The sequence below is a fragment of the Eschscholzia californica genome, unplaced genomic scaffold, assembly GCF_041429995.1.
Source record: "Eschscholzia californica isolate CP2 unplaced genomic scaffold, dmEscCali1.0.p SCAF_1, whole genome shotgun sequence".
Classification (NCBI taxonomy): domain Eukaryota; kingdom Viridiplantae; phylum Streptophyta; class Magnoliopsida; order Ranunculales; family Papaveraceae; genus Eschscholzia; species Eschscholzia californica.
This window is the reverse complement of record NW_028238198.1, coordinates 36,196,917-36,217,690: the sequence shown is the minus strand read 5'-3', so window position 1 is coordinate 36,217,690 and position 20,774 is coordinate 36,196,917. Positions and strand designations below refer to the sequence as shown.

At 33.7% G+C, this 20,774-nt stretch overlaps 1 long non-coding RNA gene and 1 pseudogene across 4 annotated transcripts; one reads left to right on the top strand and one right to left on the bottom strand.

The window, feature by feature from the left end:
- The first annotated feature begins 488 nt into the window (after positions 1–488).
- Positions 489–4,299, top strand: LOC147566454 (uncharacterized). 3 transcript variants are annotated; one of them, XR_015230465.1, is made up of 5 exons: positions 489–722; positions 814–875; positions 3,314–3,438; positions 3,638–3,725; positions 3,881–4,299. It is a non-coding gene; the product is annotated as an uncharacterized LOC147566454 (long non-coding RNA). The 3 variants fall into 3 exon arrangements; XR_015230463.1 differs by having other exon boundaries at positions 3,314–3,725; XR_015230464.1 differs by having other exon boundaries at positions 799–875; positions 3,314–3,725.
- A 4,695-nt stretch (positions 4,300–8,994) lies between these two features.
- On the bottom strand, positions 8,995–19,380 carry LOC147566453 (armadillo repeat-containing protein LFR-like; annotated as a pseudogene). Its single transcript, XR_015230458.1, has 8 exons — positions 18,503–19,380; positions 13,852–14,048; positions 12,006–12,185; positions 11,669–11,786; positions 11,338–11,630; positions 10,240–10,345; positions 9,846–10,154; positions 8,995–9,273 (listed from the first exon to the last, which is right to left on the bottom strand). The product of XR_015230458.1 is annotated as an armadillo repeat-containing protein LFR-like (transcript).
- Between the last annotated feature and the right edge of the window lie 1,394 nt (positions 19,381–20,774).

Sequence of the window (20,774 nt, the reverse complement as noted above, 5' to 3'; positions counted from 1 at the left end):
ATCAAGATATTCGGTGAAATGGTGAATTTTCTTGCAAGTTTTGAATTTGGATAGCCGAGAATACACAAACCTCGAGTCAACGTCATATTCTTTATGCAATTTTAAAGAAACAATTCAAAAGTCAAATTTCCTTATTTGAGACCATTTTAAGAAAAACAATAGTGCATAGGTTTTGGGTTAATTATATTTTACCCCACCAACCAGTTGATCTGACTCCATAAGTGTCTGAAGATTGATTTGGTCTTCCTGATTTAAAAAGATTCAACTTTTTCTAGAAAAACAATAGTGGACAGAGACAAATTTCAACTCCCTCCTTCCTTCCCTTCCCAATCATAAGTGTTGTTTGACAATGCCAGGCGCATTGTTGATAAAATCAGGAACTTCAATATAATGACATAGTCTTCACTATAATTAGGTCAGTTTGATATAACAAAGGAGTTTATACTAATCTATATAATAAAATAGGTTGAAAAGTGCTGACTGGGACAAACCCTGGGATAAATCCGGTCGTCCGTCCCACATCAGCATTCCTCTCCACCTTTGGATTGAGTGACTCATTACACCCGGGTGCCTGTGGCAATGCATCTTTTCAGCCTGTCCACCTTTAGACAGACACAACTCTCCGACATGCCTCTTCTCATTTCTCTCCATAAAAACCATCGTGAGAGAGAATTTCTCCATAAAAACGATTGGACCAGAATTTGATAGTAGCCGCAGGCAAGGTCAGTGTTTGTGATTTGAATTTTTTGTTCTTTGTTATATTCTTTGGATTTGATTTTTGGTTTTCTGAATTTTTAGATTTTTGGTTTTCAGTCGATCACTTCACCGAATCTGTTTGTGCTTCTACGTTTGGGGATTGAGTCGTCGTCGACAAGGTTAGTTTTTAGATTTTTGATTGTTTGAATCATTCATTCTTCTGATCTTGAGTTTCGATTGATTAATTAAATGATGCAATGTTTCTGCACACTACATGTTTGGTGAAATGTTTGTGTGATTTTTTCAGATTATAGATTGTATTATAGAATTTGGTAGGTGTACTCATAGTCATGTGGTTAAATTACTTGCATGTCTTCAGTTAAGAAGTTGATTTTTGATCCCAAAACTTCCAGTGATATATTATGACCCTTTATGCTTACTTTCATGTACTTGAAAGTGCTTTACTGATATAATGATTTATCCCTACATGAACGGTTTCGTTCTATATAATGCAGATGATGCCTTATTAACTCCCTGAATTTTTTTTTATCATCGGGCAACAGCATAAGTAGTTACAAACATCCCATTACTTTTCGCTTCCATTTCTTTGACACATTCCGCAACATTCAAGCTATTTCCCTTACAAGTAGATTAATTACGGGTAATCGTATATTGGGTTTTGTTAGTACATTGATTTTGTTAGTACATTGATTCTATTAATTCAGATTGACAAGAATTTGGTAGGTGTACTCATAGTCATGTGATAGGTCCCAATCAAAGCAATGAAATAAGTTGGAAAATATTATTCTACTTAGGGCTAGAATTAACTACAATTCTTTTGATTAAATTCAACTTTTTTCCCCCATTGTCGATTACAGAGAGTTTAAATAGAAGAAAGAAAGAGAAGAGAAGAGAAAACAACTACTTCCTCATTCTTAGGCCACATCCCAAGAATAAAGGCAGACTAACCTAAGTAGAATAAAAAGAAAACTAACCGACTACTTCCTATTAGCTGCCAACTCAAGTTAACTACCCACTTCTTGACTCAGTCCACTTGAATACCGAGTAGTCCACTTGAATACCGAGTTTATACCTGCTGCCCTTTAATTCAAATATTTTGGGTTCCTAAATCTCATCCTTTTTGACATTCTTGGCTCATCAGTACCTGCCCCATTAACTGGAACCTTGTCCTCAAGGTTGAGATTCATGAACCTGTCCTTGATGTCGTCTGTACGTTCCCAAGTTGCATCATCAGCTGGTAGGTCTTTCCATTTGATCAAGCTTTCCTCAATAAATTTAGAGCCTTGTTTGATCCAACGACTGTCCAAAATTGCTTCGGGTTCCAGAGTAAGTTCACCATCGTCGGCAATAGGTGGAACTTCAGTACTCAGAGAAACATTTTCTCCAAATTTCTTTTTGAGCAATGATACATGAAATACTGGGTGAATACGTGACCCCTCTGGGAGTTGAAGTTTATAAGCCACCTTCCCAATCTTTTCGATGATCAGATATGGTCCATAAAATCGATTGGCAAGTTTCTGACAGGCACGCTTGAACACTGATTGTTGTCGGTAAGGATGGAGTTTTAAATACACCATGTCACCGACTTGATAATTGATATCTCGTCGTTTGGAATCAGCCCTTTGCCGCATACGATTACTTGCTACATTCAAATTGTCTTTGAGATGTTGAAGGATGACATCACGAGTAACCAAACATTGATCCACTTCATGCACTGGACAACCCCCTTCATTGTAGTAAGGAATTTTGGGTGGTGGTCTCCCATAAAGAGCTTGAAATGGTGTCATTCCTGTTGAAGAATGATATGTTGTATTATACCAAAATTCAGCCCAAGGGAGGAAGGAATGCCATTTCCGAGGTTGTTGTGAAACAAAACAACGAAGATATTGTTCAATACAACGGTTAACCACTTCGGATTGGCCGTCGGTTTGTGGATGGTAAGCAGAGCTCATCTTCAATTGGGTACCTGACAATTTTTTTTTTTTGAAAAGTTATTGTTTAGGCTCTCCTTTAAAGGTCTTGGAATTGAAGAGAAGAATTCAATTACTTACTCTTAGTATCATGAAACATTAGTCAATCACTTCCCTTCATTTTCTTTCACTGGGCTTCGCTTTGGCCATATTTGGCTAACTTCCTTCATCTTTCTCCTTTTTACAACTGTCGACGGGTTAAGTGGCCTTACTGTTTTCCTTCATCTTTTTCCTATTGTCGAAGCAGTAAGATGAGAATTTATTGTCAAACTGTAAAGTTGGAAATTACATTGCACAGGCTCTTTTTTTCGATTATGATGAATATTTGGATTCATGTATTGTTCCATTTATATTAATATAGAAGAAATTCTAGCACATAATTCTCTTACCTTGATATTGTTTTATAGATGGGGAAACTATGGTGCAGGCATTATAACTTTTTATTTTGGCTTTGGTGTCTTTCTGGCCAGTTATATAGTAATGATGATGTACCTTTTTAAAAAGCATATACAATACAAATAATTGAATGCTTGTTGGGCATATAATAGTGGTATAAGCCAGAGGGGTGAGAGAATATAAAATCGATAAGGTTTCACTCCTCTCATGCATATGTGTGGTTTTTGTAGGGGTTGCAACTGTCAAGGAGCCAGGAATAGCGGAGATCCTTGAGTTGTTACCTTTGTTGTTTACTTAGGGGTTGATTGGGATTATGTGGCTTATATTTGGTGTCCTAATCACGACCAAACACAAGGTGCCTTAGTTTGTGGTCATACTTTGCATGCCCAATCAGTTTTTTTCCTGCCACCACGCAAACTGAAGATGTTTCTTTGCAACTCGTGTGCAATTGATTGTGGAAATATTTGCTTTTGCATTTGGCTTCATTAAAATGATAACACTTCCAGTTCCTTTTGACAATACTAAGTTACTGATATGGAATGTTATTTATGTAGGCATATATTGAAAAAGAGAACATTGAAAAGTTAAAGTAGAAACAGCGTGACAGGAACCTAAGACGGGAAAGTAGACATCAGATATCAGGTTAGTTTGTTTTCTTTTTCCTTGCACTCACTCCTAACTCAATTCTTTGATTATATCTATAACCTCTTAAACTCATTTGTGGTTTCTAATGTCTATCATTGAGGCACGAGTTTCTTTTTTTGCTTTTATTCACATGAAACAATTTTTATTCAAAGGTAAGAAGTTTATTGAACTCGGAGAACTGGCAAACGTTCTTAGCTCTGTGGATCATAAAGGGTTCCTATACTCAGGTGAAAATGACCGCTTCATATAGAGAGAGCGAATTGCGAAGGGGGAAATTGCGATCTTGAATTGTAATGAAGAATATTTGTGGTTATGTTTTTATTGGATTCTATAACGGCTATATAATATTTTTTGTCCACAACCAAATTCGTCAACGGTTGGTTCAATACCATTTCCCATGTTTATTTTGTACACTTGCTTCTTTTTAAGTCGGTTCAAAATGAATTTGAAATCTGTTCTGAGTCATTATCATATATGACTCAAATATTTTTCCTAGAATGTAATCGGTTTTTTGTTTCTAAATCTTGATTATTGTCTTCTTTGTTCTCAGATTTTCATCAATTTAAGACCATCAAACAATAGAAAAGAAAAGCATAAATAAGTTATATTTGCACTAAGCGAATTTATTTTTGATTAGAGGAGATTCAACATGTTATAACACTAAAAATGTTCAACATCAGCGCCTCGTGCCTACCTAGTCTATATAATAAAATAGGTGGATGTGTGCTGACTGGGACAAACACCTGGATAAATCTGGTCGTCCGTCTCACATCACCACCATCAGCAACCATTGGATTTACCCACGTGTGAGTTGTTCACTGGACGGACACATCTCTTTCTTACTGGACAGACACATCTCTTTCTCACTGGACAGATGCATCTCTTTCATTCATTTCTTTGCTCTATTAAAACCATGGCTTCTCATGTTGAGAAATTTTTTGCTTCCCTTTGTCAGAGAAATTTTTTGCTTCGTTGCCGCCAAGGTTAGTAGTTTTTTTTCGTTTGTCGTCTTCACTTTTCCTTTGTCATTCATTTATTTGATTTTACTGTTCTTGTGTTTAAGGTTTAAGTCATCTATATTTTACTGCTATTGGTTAGTATTGATTGTGTTTTCTGAAATCAAAATGAGATCATATCGGTTAGTATTGATTGTGTTTTCTAAAATCAAAATGAAATCATATTGGTTCATCTATTTTTACTGCTCTTGGTTAGTATTGACTGTGTTTATATGCTGACTAAGTGTTTGATTAAATGTCTCATAGACAAATATAAGTCGTCTTCGCATCATGTGGTATAATTCTTACCCACTTAATAAAATGATACCGTTGGTTCACTATATATTTGTTAATAAAGCCTATCTGTTCACTTCCACCTGAGTATGGATATTTGTTACTAAAGCCTATCTGTTCATCTATTAATCTATTTAATTGAAATCAAACATATGTGTTCATCTATGTGAGAATTAGTATTTAGTTGCATAGGAATTATTATTTAGTTGCATGGAAATCATATGTTACTTTTGTTTTAGATGATAAAAATCTGTTTCGATCATTTTTGGAATCATCTATGTGAGTTGATAGAAATTGGTATTTAGTTGTATAGACTTTATACGCTCACAAAGTGTTTGATAAATTGTCTCAAACAATTTAAAATCCAATTTATCGTACTTCTGTTTTCCATGATACAAATTAGTATTTAGTTGCATATATTTCATATAGGATTAAATGTCTCAAACTTTGTAACCAAATACTGTTTCTATGTTATTATATAGATGATAAAATTTTGTTTCTATGTTGTTGGAACTTGGAACTATCTATGTGAGTTGATAGAAATTAGTATTTGGTTGTATATAGTTCACATCTATGTTGTTGGAACTTGGAACCATCTATGTGAGTTGATAGAAATTAGTATTTGGCTGTATAGAGTTCATATGCTCTCAAAGTATAATGCTACAGTTCCGAAGGAAAATGACGAAAGTTTCTTACGGAATGACGTGGCAGTACAAGTTTGAAATCTTGACCCAATCTGAGCCGTTCAGCTATTAACGGCCCAGATTCAATCCTCATGGCATACCACGTGGTCCACGTCTCTTTCACCCACTTTTCAGATAGAGAGAGAGAGAGTGAGCATGGGAGAAAGGTAAACAATGGAAGATCCAAGTTTTCTACTGATTTTTCCCTAAACTCTCTACTTATGAGATTTTCTACAGATATTATGATCTTCTTAAAACTAATTTTAGGCTTTTTGCTATTTATATTTAAACCACTTAGGGTTTTATTCTACTGATTTGGATTTTTTTTTTTCTACTGATTGTAGGGTTTTGTGCTACTGATTGTAAGGGTTTTGTTTTCTATTGATTTTAGGGTGTTTTTGCAACTGATTAAAGGTTTTCTTATTGAAACTCATAGTTCAACTCATCTAATTTAGCAGAGATGAAAATTAGTAGTATTTGAGATTGGAAGAGAAGGAAATGTATAACATTGATTCTTACTTGTTGTTTAGTGAGTTTTAGGAAGCTAAACCAAGCTTCAAGGTGTTTTAATGGAGTTTTAGAGAGAGGAAGTAAGAGAGAGAAGCAGGAGAAGAAAGTCATTTTTTCTGTCTCCCTCCGGTATTCACTCTCTCAAAACTTAGATTCAGAGAATTGAATCTGGGCCGTTAATAGATGAACGGCCCAGATTGGGTCAAAATTTCAAACTTGTACTACCACGTCCTTCCGTAAAGAACTTTCGTCATTTTCCTTCGGAACTGTAGCATTTCCGATTTGATAAAATGTCTCTCACACTTCAAAGTTACTCTATGTGAGTTGATAGAAATTAGTACTGTTGTTGTTTTGAATTCTAGAGTTCACATGCTCCATTGCTGATGGCTTATTACCCATTTTGTGAGTCCATGCAACTTAGTTTCCCACCCTTGTCAGCCAAAATGAGAATTTTTCGTTTAGTTAGTCGATAGCAACTTTTCATGTAGTTCGGCAATAAAAAAAATTCGTCCGGTTTGGCGATAAGACTTTTCAGGTACAGTTCTTTAGGATGTAAAACTCACTTATTTGCCTTATCCTTTTCACAGTGTAGAGTGGATGTAAACCGATGATGCATTTGGTTTATTTTACGGATCAAAATTATTCGATCGAAAAGAACAAAGGCAACATGATCCTGCAAGGCCTTTAAGGACCTCAAGTTGAACTCCAACTCTGTGTAGATTCCAACCTTTTTATAAAGCAATATATGTTTGCTCGGCGCCTGAACGCCTATAGCCTTCCTTACACCCTCATTGCTTAATTTATTTCATAAACAGATTTTCAGTCAAGTTACTGGGGATAATCTCATAGTTGTTGCCATTGATCACGGAATTCCCACCTCAGATTATCTCTAAAATGGGGAGTAAGCAGGCAAGGTCAGTATTTTGTTGTGTTTTGTCTTCTCATGTTTGATTTGTGTTTGTAAGTCATCTTCACATCAATCTTTTTTAAAATAATTTCCATGTCAAATGAATTCATTTAAAATGCTATGCTTATGCATGTTGTTGGACAAGCATTACAACTCACCCTCATGTTCGTAATTGCATGGCCAAGTTAATCAGAGTCATCACCATATGACGCCTTAGGCAGGTTCGCATAAATCTGTTTTAGGTTGTTTCTCTGTCTGTGACTTTGTCTATTTACAGGCTCAAACTATTAGATTAACTCTTGATGGGAGAAACATTGGTCCAGGCTCTGTCATGTTCATTAGTATAGCATTTTTCGCTGCATAATTTCTGTAATGATGGCTAATTTACTTTGTCTTTGTGAATCATGTATGTACAGGTTCATGTAACAGTTAGGCATTCAAGGATACATAAAATTGTTCCTCACGACCATGGATCTTCTGGAACTCATAATCTAAATATCCAAAATGCATAATACTGACCCACATTACCAGTTGATAGCCTGGAGAAAGTAATAAATTCTCTTTCGCCAAGTTGAGAGATATCAAAATTTTGTGGCAGCTTTATGAGCTAGAAGTCAACTGCATTATACCTACCTGCATTCATTCACAAAAGTTGTTCAACTTCCCTAAGATATAATCAATGATGATTAGCTCTTACAGTCTTCTTTTGTTTCTTTTAACAGGCTGTTCAATGATGATAGATACAGAAATTCAAGCCATAACATCTCAAAACCCTATACTTTCAGAGCCATGGAGTCCAGTTTTAATGGTGATGTCACAGAAAGACCAACTAAAGTTGGAAACTCCAAAGACATAGTATTTTAGAGGTATTCATCTTTTCAGTTTCTATAATTTGCGTGGGATTTCAACTTATCCGTAAGTTCTTCTCTTTAATTCTACTTATTGTTTCCTGCACATGCGTAGGCTGGATATCTAATCCAGACTTGACCAAGTTTTGATGCACCCGGTTCTGTTAAGGGCGTTTTGATTAGTCAATCTGGATTAAGACATTCTGTAACTACGCTTACACTTTTGATTCTTCCTTTTTGAGTTAGTTTTCTTGATGCATTGAATATTTTGGCTGTTTAGTAATTTTAGAAGATTGAACACAGTGCCATGTTAGTTGGTGTTTAAAATTCCATAACATGTTCTTGGTTTGTAATGTATTTACTATTAAATTTTTAATATCTTCTACAGTATATTGGGTCAAGGGAAACAGATAAGAAGGCCAATATGGTGCCCCAGTTGGATATTACTGATCTTTGGACGCTAGATAATCACTATCGTGGACCAACTCTAGATATGGTGGTCATGTTTCAGCAAGCGTTGAAGCAGTGTTTCGTTCAAAGCTATTTTTGTGTAGCAAGTTTCCGAAAGCTTTTTGTTGCAATATGATGTTCTTTTCTAATACTTTGTTTTTCAATAGGATTGCTCTCTTTGTTGAAAGTTACACATTATTTTTGCAAACTGTAAAATAATTGCAGTCAAATATAAGATTTAGTCAATTTCAATATTCATGAACTTTGGTTCGATTCTGATAATTGTGATAACAAAACGTCAATTTTTGCAAACTGGAGCTCTTTTGATAATACGCGGTCAATGACTTTATATTGTATATAATGCTTAACGAAAGCGCTTCGGCACGGGTTAATACCTAGTTACTGTACAATTGAACACATATCTTTAGGCTCAAATACATTTCGTGGAAGTCGACAGCTTTGAAAGCCCTGGGAGGGTATGCAGTGTCAAGTTAAATAACATCAATGTGAGTAAACCTTGTAATTATAGTGAAGGTCAGATTAAATTGTGCAGCCTTGTACACAAGAACTTAGGGAGAATGACTGCACGAAAATATATTGATGTTAAGATACAATATAATTTAGAAGCATAGCTTGTTCTTCATCTAAAACAGGGAAAGCAAATATTACCAGATTTGTTTTACATGCCCCATACACCCTGAGCCATCACCACTTTGTTGCTAGGTTTCAATGTCAATTCGAACAACATCCTTGCAAAAGTATCGGAATACCTGTTTTTCGAGCATCAACGCTGCTTTTCTGCAGACTTCTGGTACAGGATGAGGGTTCTTCACCACTTTTAGAAGTCGATCAGCCGCCCTAAATTAAATATGACGAGCAAATATCAGGAAGATGTAGAATTCTATAAGAAAAATCAAATGGGAATACATCATGGAGTCTATTTGCCCTATAAAGTTGATACTGTCAGTAGGCAAATATCACCTGAGTATCTAAAACGGATAAGATGACAAATATAGTGGGCATAATATTGGACACAAATTAGACAGTAGATAACCACTTCTATTTAGTCCAATAAATATTAGTGTTGTAGATATTACTAAATCTTGTTAAAAAAAAAATCAACCAGATTAATATCAGGTTTGTTTTAATATATTGTACCATGCGGTCGCCAATATCCGATAACGATTAACGACAGTTTAAAACGAAGGGGACCTTAAAACTGGAAAAACCTAACAGTATAGATTATGATGGTACCAATATGCCTTCTTTTCACTCAACATATGATAAGTTTACCTTTTCTTTGACATCATGATATTAGAAAATTAGTTTACTAAGTGATTATGGTAAATGTAATTTGCAAGGTTTCCAATTTTTCGTCGCTGGGTGAATAGCTCCAACTTAGAGTTTACAATGAAGTAAAGAAAGCTCACCATCGCTCACTAGCTAATATCAGCTTGCAATCCATGTTAACTTCGGAAAAGTTGTAAAGTGCTCCAACACCTGCTGCTTGTGCATCATAAGTAGGAAAGCTTAGCAGATCAACTAAACGCTTATGCATCTGCATAAAAAAATTCATGCAATTAATGAGTTGTTTAGATGGCGAAACTTCCTTCTAGTAAGATAGTTCATTGTCTGGATTTACTATCAGGCGGCCAAGCAACTCAGACGAAGCTGCACAATTCCAGGGCTTGACTGAAGAACCAAGTAGTCCTACGATCGCTTGAACGGCACGTTTTTCACTGATTTGTCAAACAAATGACGCAAGACTTCAACCCAAAAGTCAAAATAGTATGGGTTCAAGAAAATTTAAATCACATGGTTTACGTTATTCTGATATAAGATGGCTTGGATGAGCTGAAGATCCGAAGGTCTAACAATGGTGACAAATTCACAATTGTCTCTAGTGCATTAGTTATTAGCTCCTCATCCTCTGATTCGAAAAACGAAGTAGTCAGATATCATTGCCCTTGAGCTTCATGAAAGAGAACTTTTTACTAAACAAATTGTAACAACCACTGAACTACTAGCCGTCTGAACAATAAACAGTACACATATCATTATCAGTTCGAAATGGATGTCATTTCTAACCATTAATTCCATGACTTCCTTAATTCTTATTTTGAATATTTGACTAAATCTTCCAGTATCTCTAATGGTAAAAAATGATCATAAGGAATACAAAGGTAATGAATGAAGTGGGCGAGTTATATTAATTATTTGGAAACCACGAAAGGCGTTGAAATTGATGCAGAATTACCATTCATTGACAAGAGGCTCGAGGGCACATTATGTCTTGTCTCCTGTGGCTAGTTGAGAAGTATACGGTACCAACTCTTTAATCAACTGATGGTCCTACGATTCTATGCCAGAGAGGGTTTACTACTCCAGTATTAACTTGATCTATTTGAACAGGGGTAGAGGTTTGTGCTGGTTGATAGTAACCACAAGAATATGAAACACTGGAAACTCGAGACGTAGTTACAGGCTAAACTGGATACGCTGATGAGTTAACATTGCAAGTGACGACTATAATTTTATTAACAGAAAGTAACGCAATATAAAACAAAGAACAAGACATATTCAATTAGAGAAGTAATGAAAAAACATAGAATATAATCAAATCAGCCTCTGACAAAATAGAAGAGAGGATCCCAACAAGTACCACTTCAAGGAGATAAAGAAAAACGCCTTTGGGGCCCTAAGAACAGCTCTACAATTGGAAACCACTAAGTTCGCAACATAGACAATTAACCTAGCAAGGAAGTCCGATTAATACATAATTTAAGTCATTTGATGAACATCTAATACATAAGTTTTCAGGGAAATAAATAACAAGCCATTGATAGATATACATAATCTAATGGTGCGTATCGATAAAAATGAAATTAAAATGCTTCCATTAGAGGCAGAACTAGCGCTCACCAGTGTTATGATCTTCTATGCACTTGAATACTGTTTCTAGGCAATGTCTATGTTGGGCCATAATCAACTCATTATCAGCCATAAAAGAAACATTGCACATGACATTAGAAGCCGCAATAGCACACTGTTGCTTTTCTGCCCGGCCTTCTTCATCGAGATTAAACAAGCCATCTTCATCATCCCACCATTCCGAAGGATGATGTTTTATCATCCCCTTCTGGCCCGATGTATCTGGCTTGGATGGAAACCAAGCTTCAAAACATGGATTATTGAGGTCCTGGGGAGCTGTTATTCTGCAAATAGGAATATAGAAATTAGCCTGCAGCGCTACCCATTATTAGTGCCCAAAGCCTCGCACTCGTTGCCAAAGCCTGAAACTGTGGTATTCGCACACAACGATTTAACCCTAGGTGTCCTTTGGAGTACCCTCAAAAGAGCTATATCACGCGCAGCCAATAAATTTTTCAATAAAATGGATTCAAAATAAAGCAAGTAGAAGAGATAAATATAAGGTCACAAATATATTGTGGAAAATGCTTGATTAATAATTTCTTACAGATGAAACAAGAAAAAAAACCAATGCCATATGTTTTACCAAGAAATGAGAAAATTAGACGAAATGATTCAGGAAAAGAAAAAAAAATTAATGATGGAAGATACTAGTACGGTAGTACCCACCACTTGAAGAAGAGCATCCAGCAATCCAGATATTTTAGCAAGAGGAGTGGCATCCCTTCGCATGTCATCTTTCTCTTTGAAAGAGAGCAACGTCAGAGTGTTCAAAGCCCATGTCAACTCACTATTCAGTCCACTTCGAAGTGCTAGGACTACCCTTTTGTGGTTTTGGTCTGTAAAATGACACATGGTTATGGCTGGATCCTATATATAGGTACAACCGTACACCTTTGTTTCAAGAAAGAACTTGGATGTTCACATTGATTGATCCTTGGAACATCCGATTATGATGAACACTATCTATGATCAGTACAAATATAATAAGCGCTTCAGCATAATGAATGCTTCCCCATATGTGCGCCTTGAACAAGGGGTAAGGCACAAAAAAGGTATGTCTTGCCAGATTTAAATATTATATATAAAGGTTCAGTACATACAACAATTATTTATACAACTACAAGGTTTACCTAAAACTGTGTTTCTCTAAAAATATTTTTCTGCTGGATGATGTAAAGTAAATTCTTGAAAGTAACTACAAGAGATTTCTAAAAACAAGCAAAACTGTAGTAAGAATTAAGAGAGAAGATGGTAAAAAGAAACTTCCTAAGCGTAGTAGTGAATGACAGGAAAGAATTTGATATCTTGGATATTTACTCATTCAAAAGTGCTTCCAGGTCAAATATAATGGTGAAATATCAGGGATGCCTACAAGAAACTAAAGCTTTGATCTCCTTTACGATTTACCATAAGCCATAAGCAGTTTATATATCTTATTTGTTATTAACTAATTTGAAGTCTGTAAGTGACCTCCATGTCTTTTGGTACACTTTTTTAGTCTTTACAATGTCCCTGCCTCGATGCACGCAGGTGTGTCCTTTGCGTGGCGCCTTGCTCCTCAGATAATAATAGGAAAATTGCACCCAGAGCTCGCCTAGACCTCAACAGCTACAATTGTGAAGCTACCAATGGCCACAGACTCACAGCTCAAGTACCACGGTTAAGTGCTGCGACAAAATTTTGTTTACTACTTTTTGAGCTAACATGTGAGTCTTATGTGACGACAATGTTATGGGAAACGAGAACACATAAGTACCACGACCCAATTATGTTCATGTGGACATGATTATGTTTGTATCAACTATTGTACATTACGTTTGTTCCAGATTAAATCATGCAAACATGCTTAAGATCTGCGACGCCAACATGTCATATTCAGAAGAATAGTGGAATTATATTCTCGATGGAAACATATCTTGTTTTTTGTAAACTACACCCGTAACATATCTTGTTTTTGTAAGCATATCTTGTTTTGGAAAAGAGAAACATACACATTATGCTTCAAATCAATGGCAATGGAGACTTCAATCAAGATGATGACCAAATACACATGTACCCTTATTGTAACTTTAATTCCACAAGACTATCAAGGCAATAAGTATTTTGTAACGAAAAATAAGTAATTGCACGATGTTAAGCCTAAATTTGTCGTTTTTTTCCTTTTCTTCTTTGCTCATAGAACAAAATCTAAGGTTTCGCTGGCGAGTACTAATTACCGGAAGTTTACTGTACTTCTTTTGAGGGGTCAAAATCTTATCGTCATAAAGCTATAGCAAGATCTCCCAGTCAAAATTTTAGAACTGTCAGATTTTCATTCTAATATATTCTTAAACTTCATATTTCCAGAATTATGAAATTTACAATTTTCTGTACATTTAAAGATTACCTAATCAACAATAATGTAGGAACTGCAAATGAGTAAAAACAACAATGTCACAAACTAAGAAGGCCCAAATACTATAGATAACCAACAGTATTTTCTTCTAGTACAAGAAAACGAACCAGAGAAAGAACTATGAACTTGAAGATCTGGACCGAGAAGAGTAGCAGGTGCAACAAAATCTGCTCTGGTTGCCGCAACGGCGATGCTGCTGTTTACACGGCCAAACGGATGTCCTCGTTTCGGTGCTGGAGTGGCTGAGCCTCCCGCCTTCCCAAACTCCCTCTTCTGCATTCTCTATCTCTCCCTCTCTCTCTACCTGACAGATATCAAGAAGGACCGCTGAAAAACGTTACGATTTTATTACCCATTATTATATCTAGGGACAACGATGGGACAAACATCCTTTCTTAATAAAGGATATTATCTAAAAGCCCTTCCTAAAATTTGGAATATAATCCTTATTAGAAATCTATTATATAAAACAGAAGGAAAAATGATGACTGAGACAAACATCCTTTCTTAATAAAGGATATTGTCTAAAAGCCCTTCCTAAAATTTGAAATATAGTCCTTAGAAATCTATATAATAGAACAGAAGGGAAAACGATGACTGGGACAAACATCCTTTTTTAATAAAGGATATTGTCTGGAAGCCCTTTCCAAAATTTAAAATATAGTCCTTCTTAGAAATAAAATTACCTATTTAAAAAACAATAATCCTTTCCTTCTTAGAAATAAAATAACTAATTTAAAAAAAAAAAGAAACAAAACAAATTTCAAGGGTTAAAAAAAGAAATTAAAATCTCTCTCTCAATAACTAATTTAAGAGAAAATAAACAAAAAAATAATAACTAATAAAAATCTCTCTCTCAATAAAATATGAAGTAAATTTCGTAACATTTGATTGATACAAGTGTCCGTGCCCTAGGGCACGGAATATACCCTAGTCTATTATACAAAACAAAAGTGAAAACGATGACTGAGACAAACATCCTTTCTTAATAAAGGATATTGTCTAGAAGCCCTTCCTAAAATTTGAAATATAGTCCTTAGAAATAAAATACCTTATTTAAAAAAAAATTACCGTGTTCTTCTTAGAAATAAAATAACTAATTTAAGAAAAAGGGAAACAAAATAAACTGCATAAATTAAAAAAAAAATGAAATTGAAATCTCTCTCTCAGTAAGATTGTGTCCTTAAAAATAAAATAACTAATTTAAGAAAAAAAGAACGAAAGAAAATTTCGTCAAATATGATTGATATAACCAACAATGTCACAGGATATACCCTACTTACTTATAAAAATAACCATCTTTTAATAGTTATCCATCCAATTTATTACTAATAGATGAAATGGAATCGTTACAAGTACGAAAAAAAACTTTCTTTTGATTTTATAAAGAAAAAGACGTCCCTATCTCTCTCAATTAATCTAAACATAAAGTTGTTAAATCTCTTCTTAGATTGTTTTTCTAACTAAGGCAAGTCATTTTATTTATAATAAAGTACAATTGTTCATTATGATTTCTAACAACTAAGGTAAGTCGTTGATGAATATAATTTTGTTTGTTGTAGAAGAAATTCGAAATCATCATCGTGATATTTTATGATTATTATGATCAGCCAGAGTATGATGATGATGTTGATTAACTCTACCTTAATGACTGCTGGCCATACAAGAAAATCTACATCACAACTGAACGAAAATTGTTTGGAGATGATAACAAAGAAAGAGATATCGCTGACACAATAAGGGAGGTAAGTTCGACCGATTACAAATAAATTTCGAATTCCCTATAGAATATGTAGAATTATATTAATCAAAGACTTAACCTAGTTGAAAAAAAAACATACTAGACAATAGTAGTTACGTATAAATACAGTGACTTAAAATAGTTGGAAGAACAATTGGGCAAGAAATTAAACAACTAAAAGTTAAGATCAATAAAAATATAAAGAAACCTTTTAGTTTATAAAATCAAAAGAAAAGTTTTTTTGCCTTACTCCTAACGGTTTCAGTTCATGTACTGTTAATAAATTGATAAATGAGTAACAAGTGATTGAAAGATAGTTGTATTTAAAAATAGATGAGAAAACTTATTAATTACTAGATAATAAATTTAATTAAATTTAAGTTGAGTAGATATTATAATTAAATTTACTAGTTGGGTAATATTATAATTAAATAAAATATAGTGGAGATATGATTGTAAATGACGAGTAATAAGGTCATTTTATATATCTATATTTCCCTTTCCACTATTTATTATTTAATTACAATTAGCACCCAACTACTAAATCTAATTACAATATCTACCAAAATAAATTTAATTTTATCTATTACACAAGAATTACTAAGGTTCTGTATATACTTATAAATATAACTATCTTGCAATCACTTTTTAGATATCAATCTAATTTAGCATTACTACATGAAATGGAATCGTTATAAGTATATAAATAAAATCTTTTGATTTTATAAACAAAAAGGCGTCTCTCTCTCTCTATAGATCTCAAATTCAAGTTCTTTAATCTCTTGTCGGAATTTTCTTCCAATTAAGGTAAGTCATCGTATTCATACTTAACTACAATTGTTTATTATGTTTTCTTGCAACTGGGGCAAGTCATTGATAAATATACTTTTGTTTATTGCAAAAGAAATACGAAATCACGATGATGCTATTGTATGATTATTACGATCAGCCAGAGTATGATGACTGGGATAAATATCCATTATTAACAAAGGATATTGTTTAGAAGCCCTTTCCAAAATTTACAATATAGTCCTATTTCAATTTTAAAGTAATGCATGGGTGGGACTTTGTAACTTTTCGGACGGAGTAGGTGTAGTTTGGGTATGTCACAGTGAGGGAATCAAACTTCCAATCGATTGTCATGGAAATCAATAGGACGGTCTTTGTTATTCTTTGTAGTTTGGGTAATTTTTTATTTGGTCCGGGAGTGAAGAAAGAGTTTTGGGAAGTTTATCTTGTTTAGGAGAAGTTTCTATCTTGAATCTCCAATTTCACTCTCAAACTCTCACGGATTTAGGGAAGGAGTTTTGGAAAGTTTGTTTTGTTAAGAGTGATTCTACTGTACTTTTTTTTTGTTATGTGGTCAATTTGTTATTCAGGTTTAGTGAAAGTGGTTTAGTTCTAATTTCTGAATTTTTTTTTCTTAATCCATCAAATGTTTTTGTAAGAGCATTAATAATTTGATTTAGTCTATTGAATTGTTTTAATGGACATTTAGCGTTTCTTGTGTCTAGAACTCCAATGAATCCAACTTCCTCCACCAAACCAAACCAGGGACCAGAACACACCAAAGATTGATTACCATGAATAATGTATACATGGAAAAGTTCTTTTAGTAGACGACTGACAATTTTTCCTTGAGTAACTTAAATTCAATTAACTTGTAAATCGTATATTAAACACTTCAATCAATTGATTATTATGATTTATGAATGATTTCTCAACTATGATTCTTTCATTATTTCTTAGTTCGGATTGTTAAATTTCTATGGGTCATGAATCTTACTAGATAAGTCCAAATACTCACCTTTGTTATGAGTTATGATTGTTCAAACATCGATTGACAATTTCAATTAAATTTCTACGCATCAGATTAAGTTTAAGTACATCGACCTTGCTTCAACCATATAAGTAATAGAACATCGCTTACTTGTTAACAATCCTCTATTCTACTAAATCGACCTCGCACCAGATTAGTTTCTGATTGTATCATAGTTGGGAGTCATTATTTATTCTTAAGGCCCTGATTTCATTGTACTATAGTAAATCTAATTTTTTTCAAGGTTTCACTTTTATAATTTGAAGGGTCGTATGGTTTTCATAAGGTTATATAGACCAGAAAAAAAATTCATATTTTATGTAAAGATGGTTTCAAGGTTCTGATTTCATTGTATCATTTTTTTTATAAATTTTTTTATTATACTATTTAGTTGGTTTAGTTTCAAGAATACGAAACTTTATTTGGTTTAGTTTCAAGATGACGAAACTTCATTTGGCTTAGTTGCTCTAAACTAACTACAAATAGTTGTTTTATGCATGTTACTATTAGTTAGTGGAGAAAACTGATGAACTTCGGTTTAGTTGTCATATGTGGATTTAATTTAGACCGTGGGACGCCCTATTAAGAAACTCCATTGAGGTTCTGATCTTAATAGTCTGTATGTAATTGAAGCATTTACCGTTATGATAAATTTAAATGTGTATACTTGGGTAAAGGTGAACTATTTTGGTGCATAAAAGTGCGTTGTAGAAGATTAGTTATATTTGTAGTGTCCATTAGTTTAATCTACTGGTTTAGGAAGAACGAAAGGTCATTAATGCTAAACTAAGAATGACATTTGAAGAATTAAAAGTCCACATCACAGACAATTCAATAGAAATCAATCTCCAAAAGTTTGTTTTGTTTTCACTGCAATGTCATGTCCTAAACGCCAGGCACAGATGAGATATTGTAACTTTTTTTTGTTGATGAACTATATTGTAACTATTCCTACTTTCTTATTCAGTTAAACTAAAATTTAAAGCCACTTACTATACTATTCCATAAAAAAAATTCTTATTTCTAAATTCCAGTAAGAATATGGTCCCCACTTAGTAACAATAATACGACTCGTGTAAGATATAATGTAAGATAAAAAAAAATTCAAACAGGGAAAGCATACCTGCAAAAGTATCTGAATACCTTGTTCTTCATCTAAAACAGGGAAAGCAAATATTATCAGATTTGTTTTACATACCCCATACACCTTGAGCCGTCACCACTTTGTTGCTAGGTTTCGATGTCAATTCAAACAATATCCTTGCAAAAGTATCTGAATACTTGTTTTCCGATAAAAGAATCTCTGCGAAGGCATTCTCGTATGCTAGAAGTTGAGCCTTATTTTTTAGCTCACCTACGAGGCTATCAAGTATCAATGCTGCTTTTCTGCAGACTTCTGGTACAGGATGAGGGTTCTTCACCACTTTTAGAAGTCGATCAACCACCCTAAATTAAATATGACAAGCAAATATCAGGAAGATGTAGAATTCTATAAGAAAAATCAAATGGGAAACATCATGGAGTCTATTTTCCCTATAAAGTTGATATTGTCAATAGGCACTTATCACCCGAGTATCGAAAACAGATAAGATGACAAATAGTGGGCATAATATCAGATAAAAATTAGAAGAAGAGGATCATGTAGATACCACTTCTGTTTAGTCTAACAAATATTAGTGCTGCAGATATACTAGATCTTATTAAAAAAAATAAAAACCTCATATCACCCAATCGCCCATATCCGATACTGACACCTTAAACGAAGCGGACCTCATCACAAATACATATCTAATTTGCTACCTTATCCCATTTTGCTTGTAAGAACTACCACAGAGTAAAGTTAGTCGTTGATTAATGAGTTATTTCCCAAATGGCCCCCAAGTTTGTGAGCAGCTTCCTGCCTGGCCCCCTAGATTAGCAAAAATACACATATAGCCCCCTTTTTCCGTTATCTTTAACTGTCCGTTACTCTCACTCCTCCACCTCATTTCCTCTCTCTGCCAAGTCACCTAAAATGCCACATCATCATCTTCTACGGCAGGGGTCGTCGGTTGGCGACCTTCAAACATAAATAAAAAAAAAAATTAAAGTTTTTTTTTCTCTCTCCTCTCTCTCTAGTTTTTTTTCTCAAACTTAAGGTTTAGATCAATAAAGTGAGATAAAGAAGCATTTTAGTTTATAAAATCAGAAGAAAGGTATTTTTTGCCATACTCCTAACTGTTCCAATTCATGTACTATTATTAAATTAGATAAATAAGTAAATAAAGTGATAGAAAAATAGTTGTATTTACAAGTAAATAACACAATTTATTAATTATAAGATAATAGATGTAATTAAATTTTAGATAGATAGATATTGTAATTAAATTTAGTAGTTTGGCAGATATTTTAATTAAACCAACAATAGTGGAGATGGGATTGTAAATGACGGGCTAAAATATCATTTAATATATCTTTATCTCTTTCTCCATTGTTGTTGATTTAATTTCAATAACTATCAATTATTAAATTTAATTATAATATCTATCCAACTAAAATTTAATTACATCTATTATCTATTAGCTTGGCTTCAACACTAGTATATGAAATGGAACCGTTATAATTACGACAAAAAAAAATTTTCTTTAATTTCATAAAGAAGTAGACGTTCTATTTCTCTCTGTTGATCTCAACTTAAAATTATTTAATACTTTAATAGATTGTTCTTCCAACTAAGGTAAGTCAATATTTTCTTCCAACTAAAGTAAGTCGTTGATCAATATAATTTTGTTGATTCCACAAGAAATTTGAAATCATAATGATAATATTGTATAATTACTATGATCAGCGAGAGTATGATGATGATGTTGATCAACTCTACCTTGACGACTTCTGGCCATATAAGGAAATCTACATTACAACTGAACATCAATTGTTTAGAGATGATAAAAGAGGAAGATACGTTGCTGCTACAAATGTTGACACAATAACGGAGGTAAGTTTGACCGATTACAACTCTATTTCGAATTCCCAATAAAATATACGTTGCTGCTACAAATGTTGACACAATCACTTGTAAATCGTATATTAAACACTTCACCCAATTGATTATTATCATTTAAGAATGATTTTTCAACTATAATTCTTTCATTATTTGTTAGTTAGGATTGTTACATTTCTATGGGTTATGAATCTTACTAGATAATTTCAAATACTCACCTTTGTTATGAGTTATGATTGTTTAAACATCGATTGACAGTTTCAGTTAAATTTTTACGCATCAGATTAAGTTTAAGTACATAGACCTTGCTTCAAGCATATAAGTAATAGAACCGCTTACTTGTTAACAATCCTCTACTCTATTAAATCGACCTCGCACCAGATTAGGTTCTGATTGTATCATAGTTGGGAGTCATTATTTATTCTTAAGGCCCTGACTTCATTGTAGTATGTGAATCTAATTTTTTTCAAGGTTTCACTTTTATAATTTG